Below are 14,802 nucleotides of genomic sequence, written 5' to 3' on the forward strand. Positions count from 1 at the left end.
TAATAGATATTTGTCGCAATCAATAAATGAAGACATATTGATCAAATGCAAGTATGCATGTAAGATGTAAGAACAAACACAATGTTGATGAGTTATTATACGGATGTCATCCACCATTATCCTCAAGCTCTACATAGTAAACAAACAACCTAACAAGGTTATAGTAGGGCAAAGCTCAATAGGACAATGAGAAATGGGTGAATAAGCACAGACCTAGTGATGAAAAATGTACAAAAAGGCATGAGGGTTTAGTCCCTCATTGTCTATGTGGGGGATCTTATATGTATTTTTATATCCAAGCACACATTAATGTAATGTCTAAAAAGGCCACATCTTTTGAGACAAATGAGACACATTGCATGCATGGAGCCCAACCCAGTTTAATTCCTTAGAAAATATTGATGTGGGCCACAAAATAAGGATAATGGCATGGCATACAAGTGTCATCCAACTGGCCCAATCACAAGGTGACACTAGGCATAGATTTCAGGAAGTGACATGGAAGGTTGAAATTCAAAGGCTTCAGATTGACCCATGTGTCAATCCAACAGACATTACTTCCATGTATTTCAAAGATGAAAGTTCATTAAATAATGTGGAGAATTGACATGCCACCACCTGGCGATCAAAGGAGACATCACAAATTCTAGGATTAGTTCATAGGATGTTGCGACATGTTAGATCTAATGGATTTTGCTTCTGTAGAAATTGAAGTTTCTCAATCATTAAAGAATAAAGGGAAGCGATATGTCACCACATGGTAGTGGGCCATGTGGCAAGGGTAGAATATTTTGATGAATCAGATGATACCACATGGCAATGATGCGGCAGGGTGCCCTATAGGTAGATGATGTGGTGGTGACCATACAAGAGGGGATCCAATGAGGACTTGCCATGTGGTAGTGTGTCTGGCAACAGGTGGAAGACTGGTGGGCCAATTAAACGGTGCCAAGTGGTGCTCAACTAGGAATGATGGAGCAAAGATGATCCAATCATGTGTCACCCCATGTCAAGGTGGTCAAAGTAGATTCGACCTGACTAGGAAAATAGAAGGAAAATTCAAAGTGCAGAAAAAGTAAATTTTTATTATTTTCCTCTAAAAATATGTGCATAAATTTTTAAATAAACCTTTTTTTATATGATAAAGTTTTCACCATAGGTCTAGAATTAATATTTGAAATGAGATACATACTTGTGAACCAGTGAGGAACCTAAACTTCAAATGGGCATTCTGGACATTTTTTATGAGCGGGTATAAGACTATCATATACCATTAAAAAGATGTCAAATCAAACTTTCTAGTTTTGAGGATTTTTTTTGCACAGTAAGCCATATTTTTTTATTTGTTCAAGGTTTTTCCCAAGTACTCATTTTTTAACCACATTCGGGTATAGTAGTTCAAAGTTGGTTTTTGGAAAAATGATGAACTGGGTTTGCACCAAGGTTGTTAGGGATGTAGTTAGTGATGGTACTTTCACCTCCAAATTAGTTTAATAAATGATTTATTAACATTTTAGATGCATTTATAATATTTTATCAGAGAAAGGGTTTCTCATCATTAGGAATAGATATTTCAAAGTTTGTTACACATAATAATGAGATTCCTTTCAGATTTTGATTGTGAAGATAAAAGAGATGCTTTACAACAGAAGGAGATGGAGATTCAAGTAGACATGTGTCACTTCAAAATCAGATTTGGGTTCTTCTTCCTTTCCTATATCTTTCTCTTCCTCTCTCATTGTAATGGTTGGTTCTAGTTTCTTGGACAAGGTTCCAACTAGTTTGTGATACCACCTAGTTGGTTCTAGTTTATCTATGATACCACAAGGTTGGATCTAGAATTATAATCCCACCATTATTTAGCTTTCTCTCTTGTATGAACAATAGTAATGAAGCTAATATAGATATTCCTAGTCTATTTAGTGGTTCTATGAGTTATTTATATGCATCTTCAATGTATAGTTTCAAAGAAATGAATACAATGGGCAGTAAACTTCTTAGTTTCATTCTGATTCTCATCTCCTATCTCTAAAATTTGCATTATTTTGAGGTTTAGGGACAAAGAACTTGAACCCTTTTGCAGCCTCTTAAAGATGTATGTCATGTATGCTTTTTTTGTTGGAACAAAAAGTGAAATAAATGCTTGATATATCTGACAAGGTTCCTAGTTATTTGAGAAGGATATTGCAAGAGTATGAGGTCTTTACGAACACTAATTTCTAATTCACAAATTGATAGGATATATCTGATATCTTGATGTATGTGTGTGATTTATGGAATTGCCTAATAAATAAAGCACTGATCAGCTCTACAGGATCAACATGTTTCTTACAATTGCATATTTGGGATCTATTGAAATCAAATTTACAATCATCCATTTTCCTTTCTATTTAAGAGTTGAAAGGATAGCCTCACTCAACTTGTGGATTTCATAGGATTTTTTATTTGCTACTACACCTTTGTTATTGCATAAGTATAGAAGAAATAAGTGTTTTATCTGCTTTATCTAGATTCAATTATATGCTTTTGACACTAGTATCATATAAAGAATCTATAGGTTCACCCACCTAGGTTTTTTAGAGCCTGAAGAAGAAGGATTAGAGCCCTATAGGTTGCTCTGGTGTCTGAATCGGTATGTCATAGATGGGACTTATGTGTTCCTATCACTGGGTTATTGAAAAGTTGTTAATTTAGGAGTCAATACTACCTATGTTAGCTAAGTATGTAAGAATACATCATAAACTAGAACAAATTATTGGAGATGCATAATCTAATGTTATGACAAGGAAGAGACACAAAAATGCTACATGATTACTTTTTAAATTTGAGCCCAAAGCAATGAAAGATGCTCTAGATAATGAAGATTCAATCCAAGAAATAAATGAAGAAATTGAATAGATTGAAAAGAACAACACTTGGACCCTAGTACCTAAACCAAAGAACAAATTTTTTATTGTAACAAAGTGGGTTTCTAGGAATAAGCTAAATGAAAAATGTGAAGTTACAAGGAGTAAAGCTAGATTGGTATGCAAACAATATGCCCAAGAAGGAGTTGATTATGGACAAACTTTCACTCCTATAGCAACACTGGAAGGAGTTGGAACTTTTCTTGCATACTCAACCTACCAAAAATTTAAGGTATATCAGATGGATGTCAAGTATGGAATTTTGAATGGTATACTTGAGGAAGAAGTGTACATAGAAACACCTAAAAGATTTGTGGATCCCAACATGAAGAATATGGTATGTAAACTACACAAAGATCTATATAGATAGAAGAAAACTCCAAGGGCACAATACAAAAGACTATACAATTACTTGGTGAAGATTGGTTTTGAAAGAAAAAATGATAACAATAATCTATACTTGAAGATTCGTAAGAACAATGAGGTACTAATATTTAAAAAAATTGTCGATAACATTATGTTTGGAGGAAAAGAAGCATTATGCAAATTATTTGCTAATGGAATGAAGAAGGAATTTAAAATTTAAATGTTTGGTGGAATCAATTTTTTTGTTGGTTTGCAAGTATATCAAATGAAGTTTGGTATTCTCATTACTATGTCCAAATATATTAAGGAGATACTAAATTTTTTTGGAATGGAAGAATCAAGACCTATGAGCACACCTATGTCTACAGGACATAAATTGTCTAAAAGTTATGAAACAACTGATGTGAATCAAACACTATATAGATCAATGATTAGAAAATGGCAATATGTTATTTAGAGTAGACCTAATATTGCATTAGTTGTTGGGATTTTTTCTTGATTTTTAGAAAATCATAAGGAGAACAATATGATGGAAGTGAATAGGATATTGAGATATCTAAAAGGTATAAAAGATTGGATTGTATGACAAGAAGAGTGATAAATTTTAATTGAAGGTATTCACTAACTCTGATTGGATAGGAAATATTGATGATAGAAAAAGTGTAGGAGTTGATAAAATCCAACTCCACAGTGTGTCAAGATCACCTACATGCAAATAGCTTGTTGAAGAGAAACCAAAGGAGCAAGAGCTTGAAGCAAACAATGCAAGAGAAAATATTTCACAATAGGAAAAATGAAATTTCTATGTGAATGAATGAGTTTACAATGAGAGAGAGACCAAATATAAAGGCCTCAAGGAAGCTTGTAGAACAAGATAGAAAGTGGTAAAAGATAAAGTTGACAACTAAGCACACTTCCACAAAAAGGTGGAACATGATAGAAGGGAACAAACTCCTGTGTTGTCAACAAATCATCACTGCAACTATTAACTGCATGCATTAACCTAAGTAAGCTTAAGTAAAAGAATAAATAATAAATAATAAATAAATTATTTACTCTAACACCCCCTTAAGTGAAACTTAGGGGAATGCCTTAAGCTCACAGAAACCAAGATGAAATGAAGAATGCATCCTACCAACAAGACCATGTGAGGTACCCATGCATAATGGAAAGAAATGAAACCTCTAAAAATGGGGAAAGAGGGAATACGTCATGGGAAAAACCCTCCCCGAAAAAGAGGTAAGAAAAAACATGATAGAAAATGGAGTAAGGAAGGAAGAAAGGCCTCAACAAGACCTCCTAAGGACAACTTCCATTGGAAATGTTTCAACAGACTTTCTCAAAACCATTAGTATAACTAGCCCAACCATGAGATATAGAAAAGATGCCAAAGTCGCCCTAGATTAATGAAGCCCCTAGAGAAAGAATTGAACCAATGAAACTCCAATCCAAAGTAAACAAGTGAACCCATGAATGAGAGGGAAAACTGGAGGCCTAGCTGATGCCCAAAGGAACAAGTATGAGTATCCTAAAATGGAATCCCCAAGGCAAGTGTGATGACACTGTCATGAATGTCCATTGTAGTATCCCCAACAAGTGCACCTGAAGGCTCAATGAATGAAGTTGGAGGATCGGGTAAAGTGGAAGAAGAATCCTATAGTTGAGAAAATCTCTCAACTAGATGTGGTGTGGTAGTCAAAATAGGGATCTCAGGAACAATACAAAGGTTCATGTATTCAAACTGCACTACATGATACTCCTACAAAAGAGAAGAGTCATGCTCCAAAAATGATAATATCAATACCTTACACATTGATGTAGATATTTATACTTTAGGAGGTGCCTAACATAGTCAAGTAATGTAAATAAGAAGAAAACATAATAGATTAGTCATGTATAGATGAAACATGAAGAATTCAACCCTTACATTTAATTATCTACATAATCAAGATGTATGAAGAAAATGAAGCCAAGAGAGATAGTGTCTTTGGCCTTGTTGTCAAGAGGAAGAGTATGTATACAAGATAGATGAGGAAAAATATACATAACAAGGGAGAGAAAGTATAAATGATATTGTATATGAGATGTAAGAGGAAGAATTTATAGAAGTAGATTGGCAAAATATCTATGACAGAAGGAGTCTACACTCAAAACTTAGAAGGAGTTTCTAAAATTTCATGAACAAGAATCAAAATGAAACTAAGCATATTGGTTATTCATGGAAGTGAATATTTTTTATTGCATGGTAACAAAGAGGGAGATTGTATTCATAAAATAAAATATTTGAGGTGTTTCCATCAATGCCAAAGAGGGTGATTGTTGGAAACTACCATTCAAACAATTGTTATGTTGTCATTGATGTCAAATCTACTGATGAGACATGTTTCTATCAAATCTAAATTTTATATCTATTTGATTGATGATGAGGATTTGAGAAGTTTCTCCTAAAAAGTTCACCTAGAGGAAAGGTTGAGTTATGAAAAGGAAGCTACAATGGATGTTTGATTAGTTAGACTTTGACAAGATAATTTAATTGTTTACATTATGAAGACATGAGAAGAGACTGATAGATTGCATAAGATTGACCAAGGATTACAGCACAAGATTAAGGAACTTGAAGTTCATGTTGAAGGATGTTACTATTAATCAAGTGCTAAATCAGAGCATGCCAAGCACCAATACAAGAAAAGTGAATCTTAGTGTTGACTAAGCATCAATTTTGACTGAGTAAATAGTGTAAGTGTCAAGCATCAGTTTAGATCGAGTTATCCATTGATAATTGAGTGTCAAAACCAAGTGATAATAGAGTGACAAAATTTTGAATGCATATTAGAAATCATGATTTCTAGCCAATTTGGTTCATTTCTTGGGATATGGAAAGCATGTTGAAGATAAGGATTGACATGTTGGATAATTTAATTCAAGGAGAGGATTAGGTAAGATAACTAATGAATGGATTTTATGAGAAGTTTCTAGAAGAGAAAAAGAGATAAACAAAGTGGTGATTAGATACAATGAATATATTGGATCATATCGCAAATCCTAAGATCTATAGTGATTTTGAGAAATGAAAAAGGAAGTAAATTACCTATTTAAGTAAATGTGTGAACTCTGGTAGTAGGCATGTGTGTGTTGGAGTGGATGCATGTGGAAGAGATATAGTCAGAATAGATAAGTTATTTGTAAAGGATGATCAAGGAGTGATCAAGAATATCCAAGTGCAAAGACTCTATGCACATGAGAATGAATTCTAGTAAGATGGAACAAATCTATTGAGGTTGATAAGAAAATCTAACAAGAAGGCTTAAGATTTTTGTGAAGAGAAGGGTTATTTCTTGAAGTGTTGCCAAGAAAATCAAGAACAGAGGTGACATGGAAGGCTTATCAAAGAATCAACACATGAACTGAACTGAGATCTAGAACTACAATGTGAGCTATAATCATACAAGTCAAAACCTATTATTTTCTTTCTAATCATTGTAAATATTTTTTGTTGAAATTCTCTTAATCAAGGTTGACATAAGAGTAATTATGGTCTTAATAGTCTCTATAAATACTTTAATTGGATGACAGTCTAATGTAAAGTTCTAAAGTCCTCTAACAAGGCCACTCCTAATAGGGTGATTAAATCCTTTAACTAGGTCACATTTAACAATGTCTATTGTAAACTTTAACAGGGTTGAATCCTAACAAAGCTTACTTCAAAAGAGTGAGAAAGTGGTGACATGTTGCTGGTGGTGTTTCCCAAATTGGGTTTCCACATTAAATCCTAGTGTCAAACTTGTGTTGAATGGTTTTTTTGTGTTTTACATTTCAAATGTTTACATTTTGCAAGTTTTTTATATTAGGATAGTAAACTACAAGTTAATATTGTTATTCAGACTATATGTTAGAGATCGAGCAAAAGGATAAGAAGAACATAAAAGTGTTTAAGTGTTTGATTGTTCAATTGGTACTAATGGACCTTGGTTAATTGATTCACACCTCACCAATTATTCTAAACATTCTAACAAGTCATAGGTGCTCATAACATATGCCTTTTGATTCCTCTATCATTGCTAACTTCTACTTGTTTCCTTTCCAACTCTTGTTGAGAACTACTTAAACAATAGAAAAGGATCATATTTTTCTTTAAGAAACATTATTGTCATCATTCTAGAGTAGTCATCAACAAATAGAATGAAATATTTATCTCCATAGTATGTTTACATTCCAATAGGTCTACAAAGGTTAGTATGAATGAGTTCCAAAATGCCATTAGCTGTCTACATCTTGCTCTTGAAACTAGACTTTGTCATTATTCCCAGTTGACATCATTTACACATAGCATTATTAGGTTTATTCAATCTTGGTAATCCTTTTACTCTTTTTATCTTACTAATACTTACCAAATTATCAAAGTTCACATTACCCAAACTCTTATGTCATAAAATTATATCATCATATTGTGCAAACAACCATGTCTCATCAGATAAATCTAGATATAACAAGTTACATCTTGTTTTTTCTCCACTTCCAATCAATAAATTTGTAGCATCAAATATCTTATCTTTCTTGTGATAAAATTCAACTATATATCATGATTTTTTCAATTGTGAATACTCAAAAAATTATAGTTAAGTCCTTCAACCCAATAAACATTGTCACACTTGATCTTATTAGCCTATTGTATTGATTCTTTTCCTGTCACAAGACATGGTGCATTATTACCAAACTTAACACAACTACCCTTGTATTATCCCATGGTTTCATATTTACTTTTATTACCAATCATGTGATGTGAGAAACCACTATCAATTATCCATCTATCACCTTTATTCAAATATGAAATTAATGTAGATTTATAATCTTTATCAGAATCTTCTTTCATAGCAACATAGACAACTTATTTATCATTACTATTGGACTCATTATCAATTTCTTCTTAAGAAATATAGAAATATTTCTTACCTTTGTCCTTGTAATCCTTGTTTCTTCTATGGTCTTGGTCATCTCTTTTTCCCTTGCACTTTCTTTTCCTTCTCTCATCCTTATCTTCTCTATTAGGACATCTTGTAGCAATATGACAAAAAAATTTACATGAAAAACATATTATAGAATGTTTACCTTTGTAGTTTCCTCTACCTCTTGGAAGTCTTCTAGCCATCAATGCTTCAAGCTTATAAAAATCATCATAAAAATATCATTGCCACATTTCACACACTTTCCTCTTCCATTCTTACTAATAACCACTTGATATTTGAGAGCACATTCAATAGTAGTAGGAGTAAAATTATAAAATTTTGACAATTTAAAAGTAGTAAGCCTACCAACTAATCCTTCTAGAGTAAGATTATTACTAGTACATCTCAATTATTGTATTGTAAAGACTCTAATAGCATAAATATGAAGTAGGTTTATCAATACCTTGTTGATCACAATTTCATCATCAATCTTTCCATTTAATCCTCTTATAGAATTTACCACTTCTTTGACTTGTTCACAATATTGAGCAATGGTCTCACCTTCTATCATTCTCATCTCATCAAATTTGTCTCTCAAAATTTTAAAATTTTCTCTCAAAATATTTTTGTCTCCTCCATAGATAGTCTACATTGTATCCCACATTTGCTTAGTAGTAGTGCACTCCTTTATGTCATCAAATCTGGTATATCTTAGAGCCCATGTAATCTCCAACATAGCCTAATTGTTTTTTTTCTTCTCTTTCATCTGTTGAGTTGTCAAAGATCTTGGTATCTCCACATATGCATTTTCCACATAGTGTATTTCTCCTCCAATTATTGCTAGATGAAAATTCATCAAACTCTTCCATGCAGGAAAGTTCTCCTTACTCAACCTTAGAATGTCCTTTTTGTACATTATGATCTTTAGCCTTAAGTACCTTCAAAATTTTCTCTACAAGCACCAGCTTGCTATGATACCAATTGTTAGAATGATTTAGAATAACTAAGAGGGGGGATCATGAATTAGTTAGCATGGTAGGTTTTTAATCAATGTGTTTTTTGTTCTTCGTCACTAGAATTGAGAATCTATCAAAGGTCACTATATCGTTAGCTGGAATAACACCACCTTTCTAGTAGTGACATAGTGAGGGCCCAATCATTGCAAAAGATGACATTCTTTTAAAAATTATAAAATGATTGTGAGGATCCCGAAGAAAATATTGTGTAGGCTCTACTTTTATTTCTGTGCAATTTGTGTTTTATTTCCCAGTGTCAGTTTTCATGTTTACCAAGAGGTCACTGTATCGCTGGCTGGATAGTTGGTATTTTTTTTGGTAGCGATGTAGTGACTAGTCAAAAAGTGGTGATGTAATAGAGAATCCTCAAAGGTGGGCCTAGAATGAGTGACATAATAAAGTTGAATTGTGCAGATCAAATTACATGGTGGCATCCTACTGAGCATCTATAAGCCAAAAAATTTGGATCTGTCAGAACTCACCATATCACTAGCTGGATAGTCAGTATTTTCATAGGTAGTGATGTAGTGATCTACTTGAAAGTCATGAAAGTGGCAAGGCCAAAAACATGTGTTGTCATTAAGAGATTAAAAAATATATGTGTGCCAACGTGTTGAGCTAGCTTAGTGATAGTAGTATCTTGGACCCATGCCCCATATATAAAACCTGCGAAGAATTTTGATCGTTTGATCAAACCAAGATCAACGGCCATCGCTATCTCACTATGAAAAAGTGCTTGGAAGTTATGTATAGCAAGTTAGCGATTAAAGGCTCACCACTATTGCAGTAATGTGTTATCCACAAGATCAAGTATGGATCAACGATGCTCATTAATTTGCTATGGAAAGATGTGCAAAGATTATGTATAGCGAGTTAGTGAACAAGGGACCCACCATTATTTTCCTAAAATTTGTTTCAAATATCTGCCACATGATCAAAGAAAAATTAGTGCTTATTGCTAGCTCGGTATATAAATGTGCTCAAAAGTTATGTATAGTGAGTTAGCGAGTTGATGACATGTGTCCTTGGTCATCTGTGGGCTCAGTTTGAAATGCCAGCCTTCAAGGAAAGGTATAGATGAAGGCAGTTTATTGGTTTGACTAATAGTGTGCTAAGAAGAACATTGAGTCAGCATAGTTTTCATTCCTGGATCATAGGATTTTTCAAGGAACAATAGTGCAAATTCAAAAGATAGTGTGATGCTACTCTATTTTTTCTATTTTACACATTTATGATGAATGAAAGCTTTGTGTGTGGGAGAAATAGAGTATAATACAAAATATTTTCATTCATTTCAGTCCCACACAAACAAAGATTTCATGTTTTCTGAGCACAAGAACCTATTGATCACATTGTGTTAAGCTTGGTAAAGACGTGAAGTGATTCCTCATCTAGTTGAAAGTAGCTACAAAAGTTTGAAGAAAAATAAGTCTGGCAAGTCAAGTAAGTACTCATATATGACCTCTATGACATTCTAGTTCCTATTATGATGATCAAGATGCCTCTTAAGAAAGCATTCTCTGGAAAAATTAATTATATGGATAGGAATGTCCACGATGATTTGTTAGAATTACTCCCAAAATCCACTACAGAGCCTGCACAAGTTAAAAGGTTAATTTCCTTAAACCCTAGGCTGAAAATCGCTGATGGCTTATATGACAAGGGGAACTAGGTTAGGGATGCAATAACTACTCAAATTGGCCTTGTTTTGTTTTAAAAGTGGTTTTCAAAAAGGAAATTGTTTGCCCCTCATGCTAATATTTGGAATTTTGATTTGGGAAAGCTAGTATTTCCAAGTGTTTTCATGGATTGTGATTTGCTAGAAGCCATTGCCAAGAATTATTACCAAGCTATTAGGGTTGTGAGAAGAAATGATGGTGTGCCTCTAGTCTCAATTAGCCCTAAAGAAATTAGAGAGGTTTTTCACCTAGAACCATTGTCAAATTACCATGTGCCAATCAATTTACTAGAATTAGAGAATGAATACAAAGAAAAGAGAGATATAATTAGGGGAGGTGCACTAAGGGCACACATTGGTGCTATAGGAAATCTACTAGTAATTACTGCATCCTCTAGAGAACCTTTCAAGAAGAGTCTTTTCACTTCTCGAGCTGTAGAGATATACCAGACCCTGTGCCATGTTTTTGGTGAAGATGAGCAGAATTTCATGCTCATTGGTCTTATGTATATGATGGCTCAAATTGCTTCTTTCAGTGTAGATGTTATCTTTGGTTTTGTCTCCTTTTTGGCTAAAGAAATTCACATTGGTTTAGTTGAAATTGCGACAGGAAAAGTGGAGAAAACTTTTCGCCACTATTCTCTATTAATGCATATGTTCTTGTTCAAGGGGGTTACATATTTTTATAATGAGATGGAATTGAATAGAGAGGAAAATGGGGAAGTACTGCCAGTCCAGTTGTGGAGCGCAGATATGACCTAAGATACAAATAATGCCAATTTTGTCAGATATGATAGGTATTTTGCTTCTAAATTGAGATGCCTCATATTGAATGATAATTCCAAAATCCCTAAGGTACTAATGAGTCTTATCAGGCCTATGGATAGCCCCCATAATTTGAAAGTGTCACATAATTGGGGAGATATCATCCCTTACTCTGTTTCTACTATTTTCAAAATTTATGGTTTTAAAGGGAGTCCTTGTGTCTTTCCTTACCAAGTACCTTTCAAGGAAGGAATGGCTGAAGATTTGTGGTGACTAGGATGAGTAGTAGAAATGTTTCTATTGAAGAGGCAACTAGGGTCAATTTTCCATACCTGCATAGTGGCCCATCAGTTTGTGATTACCAAAGGGGGTTGGCTATTTTTGCATAAAATTTTGGATGAATATATGATGGTTGTCTCCCATCACCATTTTTGTGATTCTGAGGGATTTTTCAATTAGACCTTAAGGCATAAGATTAAGTTGGGATAGGTAAAAAATGATTCATATTATCTAGAGGACATTATAAGGAATGAATTCTCATTGCAGGAACAAGAAACTAAAAAAGAAAAATGGAGAGTTTACTCCCAGGTCCTAGAATTCATTCATTGTTTTGATCAAAAATATAGTCCTTTAGATAATGCTAATACAGAGGTTGATAGAATAAATAAGATCATGAGTAACTTCCCTAAAATAATGGAAGTTATGAGTGAGAAGAAATAATTTTTTATTGATTCTTATCCTAATAAGGCTAGAGAAGTCATGAGGAGGTTGGCTTTCACTCCTAATATAGGAGCTAGTCAAATAATTGTACAAAAGAAGCTTGGTTGCACTATAATTCAAAATAAAAGGACTCATGTAGATAAGGGCAAACAAATAATGGGAACCACCATTAAAATTGTAGAGGAGAGACCTAATGAGCCTAGTCCCAAGAGGTAGAAGGTAATAATAGAAGAGAGGCCTCAAGTTGAGGAATATTCACCCACTCAATCCCCTTTGAGGATTGGAGAAGAACAACTCACAGGTGAGCAAGTTGAGGAGATGGGATTGTAGGGAGGTATTTTGATTACTCAAGTAGAGTTGGATGAAGGTAACTCTCCATAGCCTCCTCTAGCAAGTTTGGACCTAACAATAACTAACTATACAAGTAGGGAATTGGACCCTGTGTTAGAATAGGCAAGTCATCAATTTTTGGTTGATGACAATTTTTTGAAATCCAAGGCTTTTTCAGTAGTTTGCCTGGAGGGAAAACATGAATATGTTTGAGGAAAAATGTTAAAAGTTGAAAATAGAGCATCCATAAATGGATGAATCCTCCCTTAAAAAAATAAATAAAGGAACAAATGATGCAAGAGTTCTAGAACATTACCCATGAAGAGGGAAGGCAAATGGTAAAGACATCTAAATTGTTGCCCAATTGGGATATTGTAGATGCATTGATTTTTAATTCCATTTCTAATAAATTGGACTTGCAGACCCAAATAAAAAGGGATTTCCAAGGCACTACATTTAGTTAAGATCAAGCTACATTGGTTAGTTGGTCATTGAGAAGAGGATCTAGAGCAACATCATCACAACTATATGAGTCTAAATTGATGGGAAACATACTTGTAAGAAGGGTTGTTGATACCTCACATGTGTAGGTAGCACATTGGAATGTGGATTCTTCCAAGTTCTTTTGGTCACTGCTAAGAAGGAGGAATAGGCTATGTTTGAGTTACAAAATAAATATGAGGCATTTGTGGATGCCAACAATAAAGAGGTTAAAAAGAGAATTGAGCTTGAAAACAAGCTATTAGGAAAACCTACTAGGCCTAGAATAACATACCCTCGTCCCCCAGTTGAACCTTTTAAATCAACCCCCCTTATAGAAATACCAGATACACCCCAAAGGCCACAATGCTATATTGCTAAGGATTTTGAAGAAGAAAAGGGTAAACTGTGGGCCTTACATGTAGAGTTGGAGTCAAAATATGAAGATAAACTTAGAAAAGCTCTCGCATATTTGGGGGACAAAGTTGAATGGCCACTAATTCATGATTAGTTGGCCAAGGTGATCAGTATCTGGGAGGAGTTGAAAACTAATGATGAGGCTTTAAAGCCTATCATGAATAAATGGGTAAGAAGGGAGAAAGAAATGACATTTTTGTGTTTCTCTATTATAAATAATTCTTGTGATCAAATTGAAAAAACCTCTGATATTGTTTTTGATCTTGCTGATTTTGACAACAAAAGGATTCATTTATAAAGAATAATAGTAGGCTACTTGAAAAAATACAAGATCCAAAAATTTAGTTTGTTTCCTCATGCCCTAGACAAGAAAAATAATTTAAAAAACAAAGATGAATGGGTAAAGGAACTTGATGTTTTATTGTATTTAAGAATGAATCAAGTTATAAATTAAATAGGGCATGCATGGTGGGCTACCACAACAAAAGAAATGGTGAAGGCACAAATATTCTTTGATTCTTTAAAACAAGAATTTGTTGCTATTAATAATGAGGCTGAATATGTATTAAAAAGATAGAGGGATATTTTACAACTCAATTGGCCAGATGACACACTATTTTACAACTCAATTGGCCAGATGACACACTATTTGACAAGTGGATGGCAAAAATAGCTCCTAGTGAATAGTTTAATGAAGATGAAACTAACAGTGATGAGGTGTAGGGTGAGGAGATCCAAATCATTAACACCGTCACTACTTAGGCCCAAGTAGAAGAAGAAGACAAAAATAATCAATCACTTTTAGTTGCAGGCCCAAGACCATAGGATGCTGATACAACTAAAGAAGAGAAAATGGTAGAAGTTACTCCCACCATACAGGATAAAGATGGTGAAAATCCATAGTTAATGTTCCATCATCAAAACAAATTTCATCGTTGGCTAATTTGGCAATTGCATAAAAAGAGGGATCAGAATAATAGCCAACTCATCAACACTATAAGATGTGATAGAATCTAACCCACCAAAGATAATGTTTTGATTTGGATATCTTCTATTACCCACATTTTTGTCATTTTGTGATAGGTGTATGTAAATATTTCTTTTAAAGGACACCTGTCAATTTCTCTTATCCTGAAGCTTGTTGCATCTCACACTATAGAAGTGATATTCTAGGGCTAAAG

This window comes from Cupressus sempervirens, chromosome 2 (assembly GCF_028749045.1).
Source record: "Cupressus sempervirens isolate cs-2001-9-10 chromosome 2, ASM2874904v1, whole genome shotgun sequence".
NCBI classification, from domain to species: domain Eukaryota; kingdom Viridiplantae; phylum Streptophyta; class Pinopsida; order Cupressales; family Cupressaceae; genus Cupressus; species Cupressus sempervirens.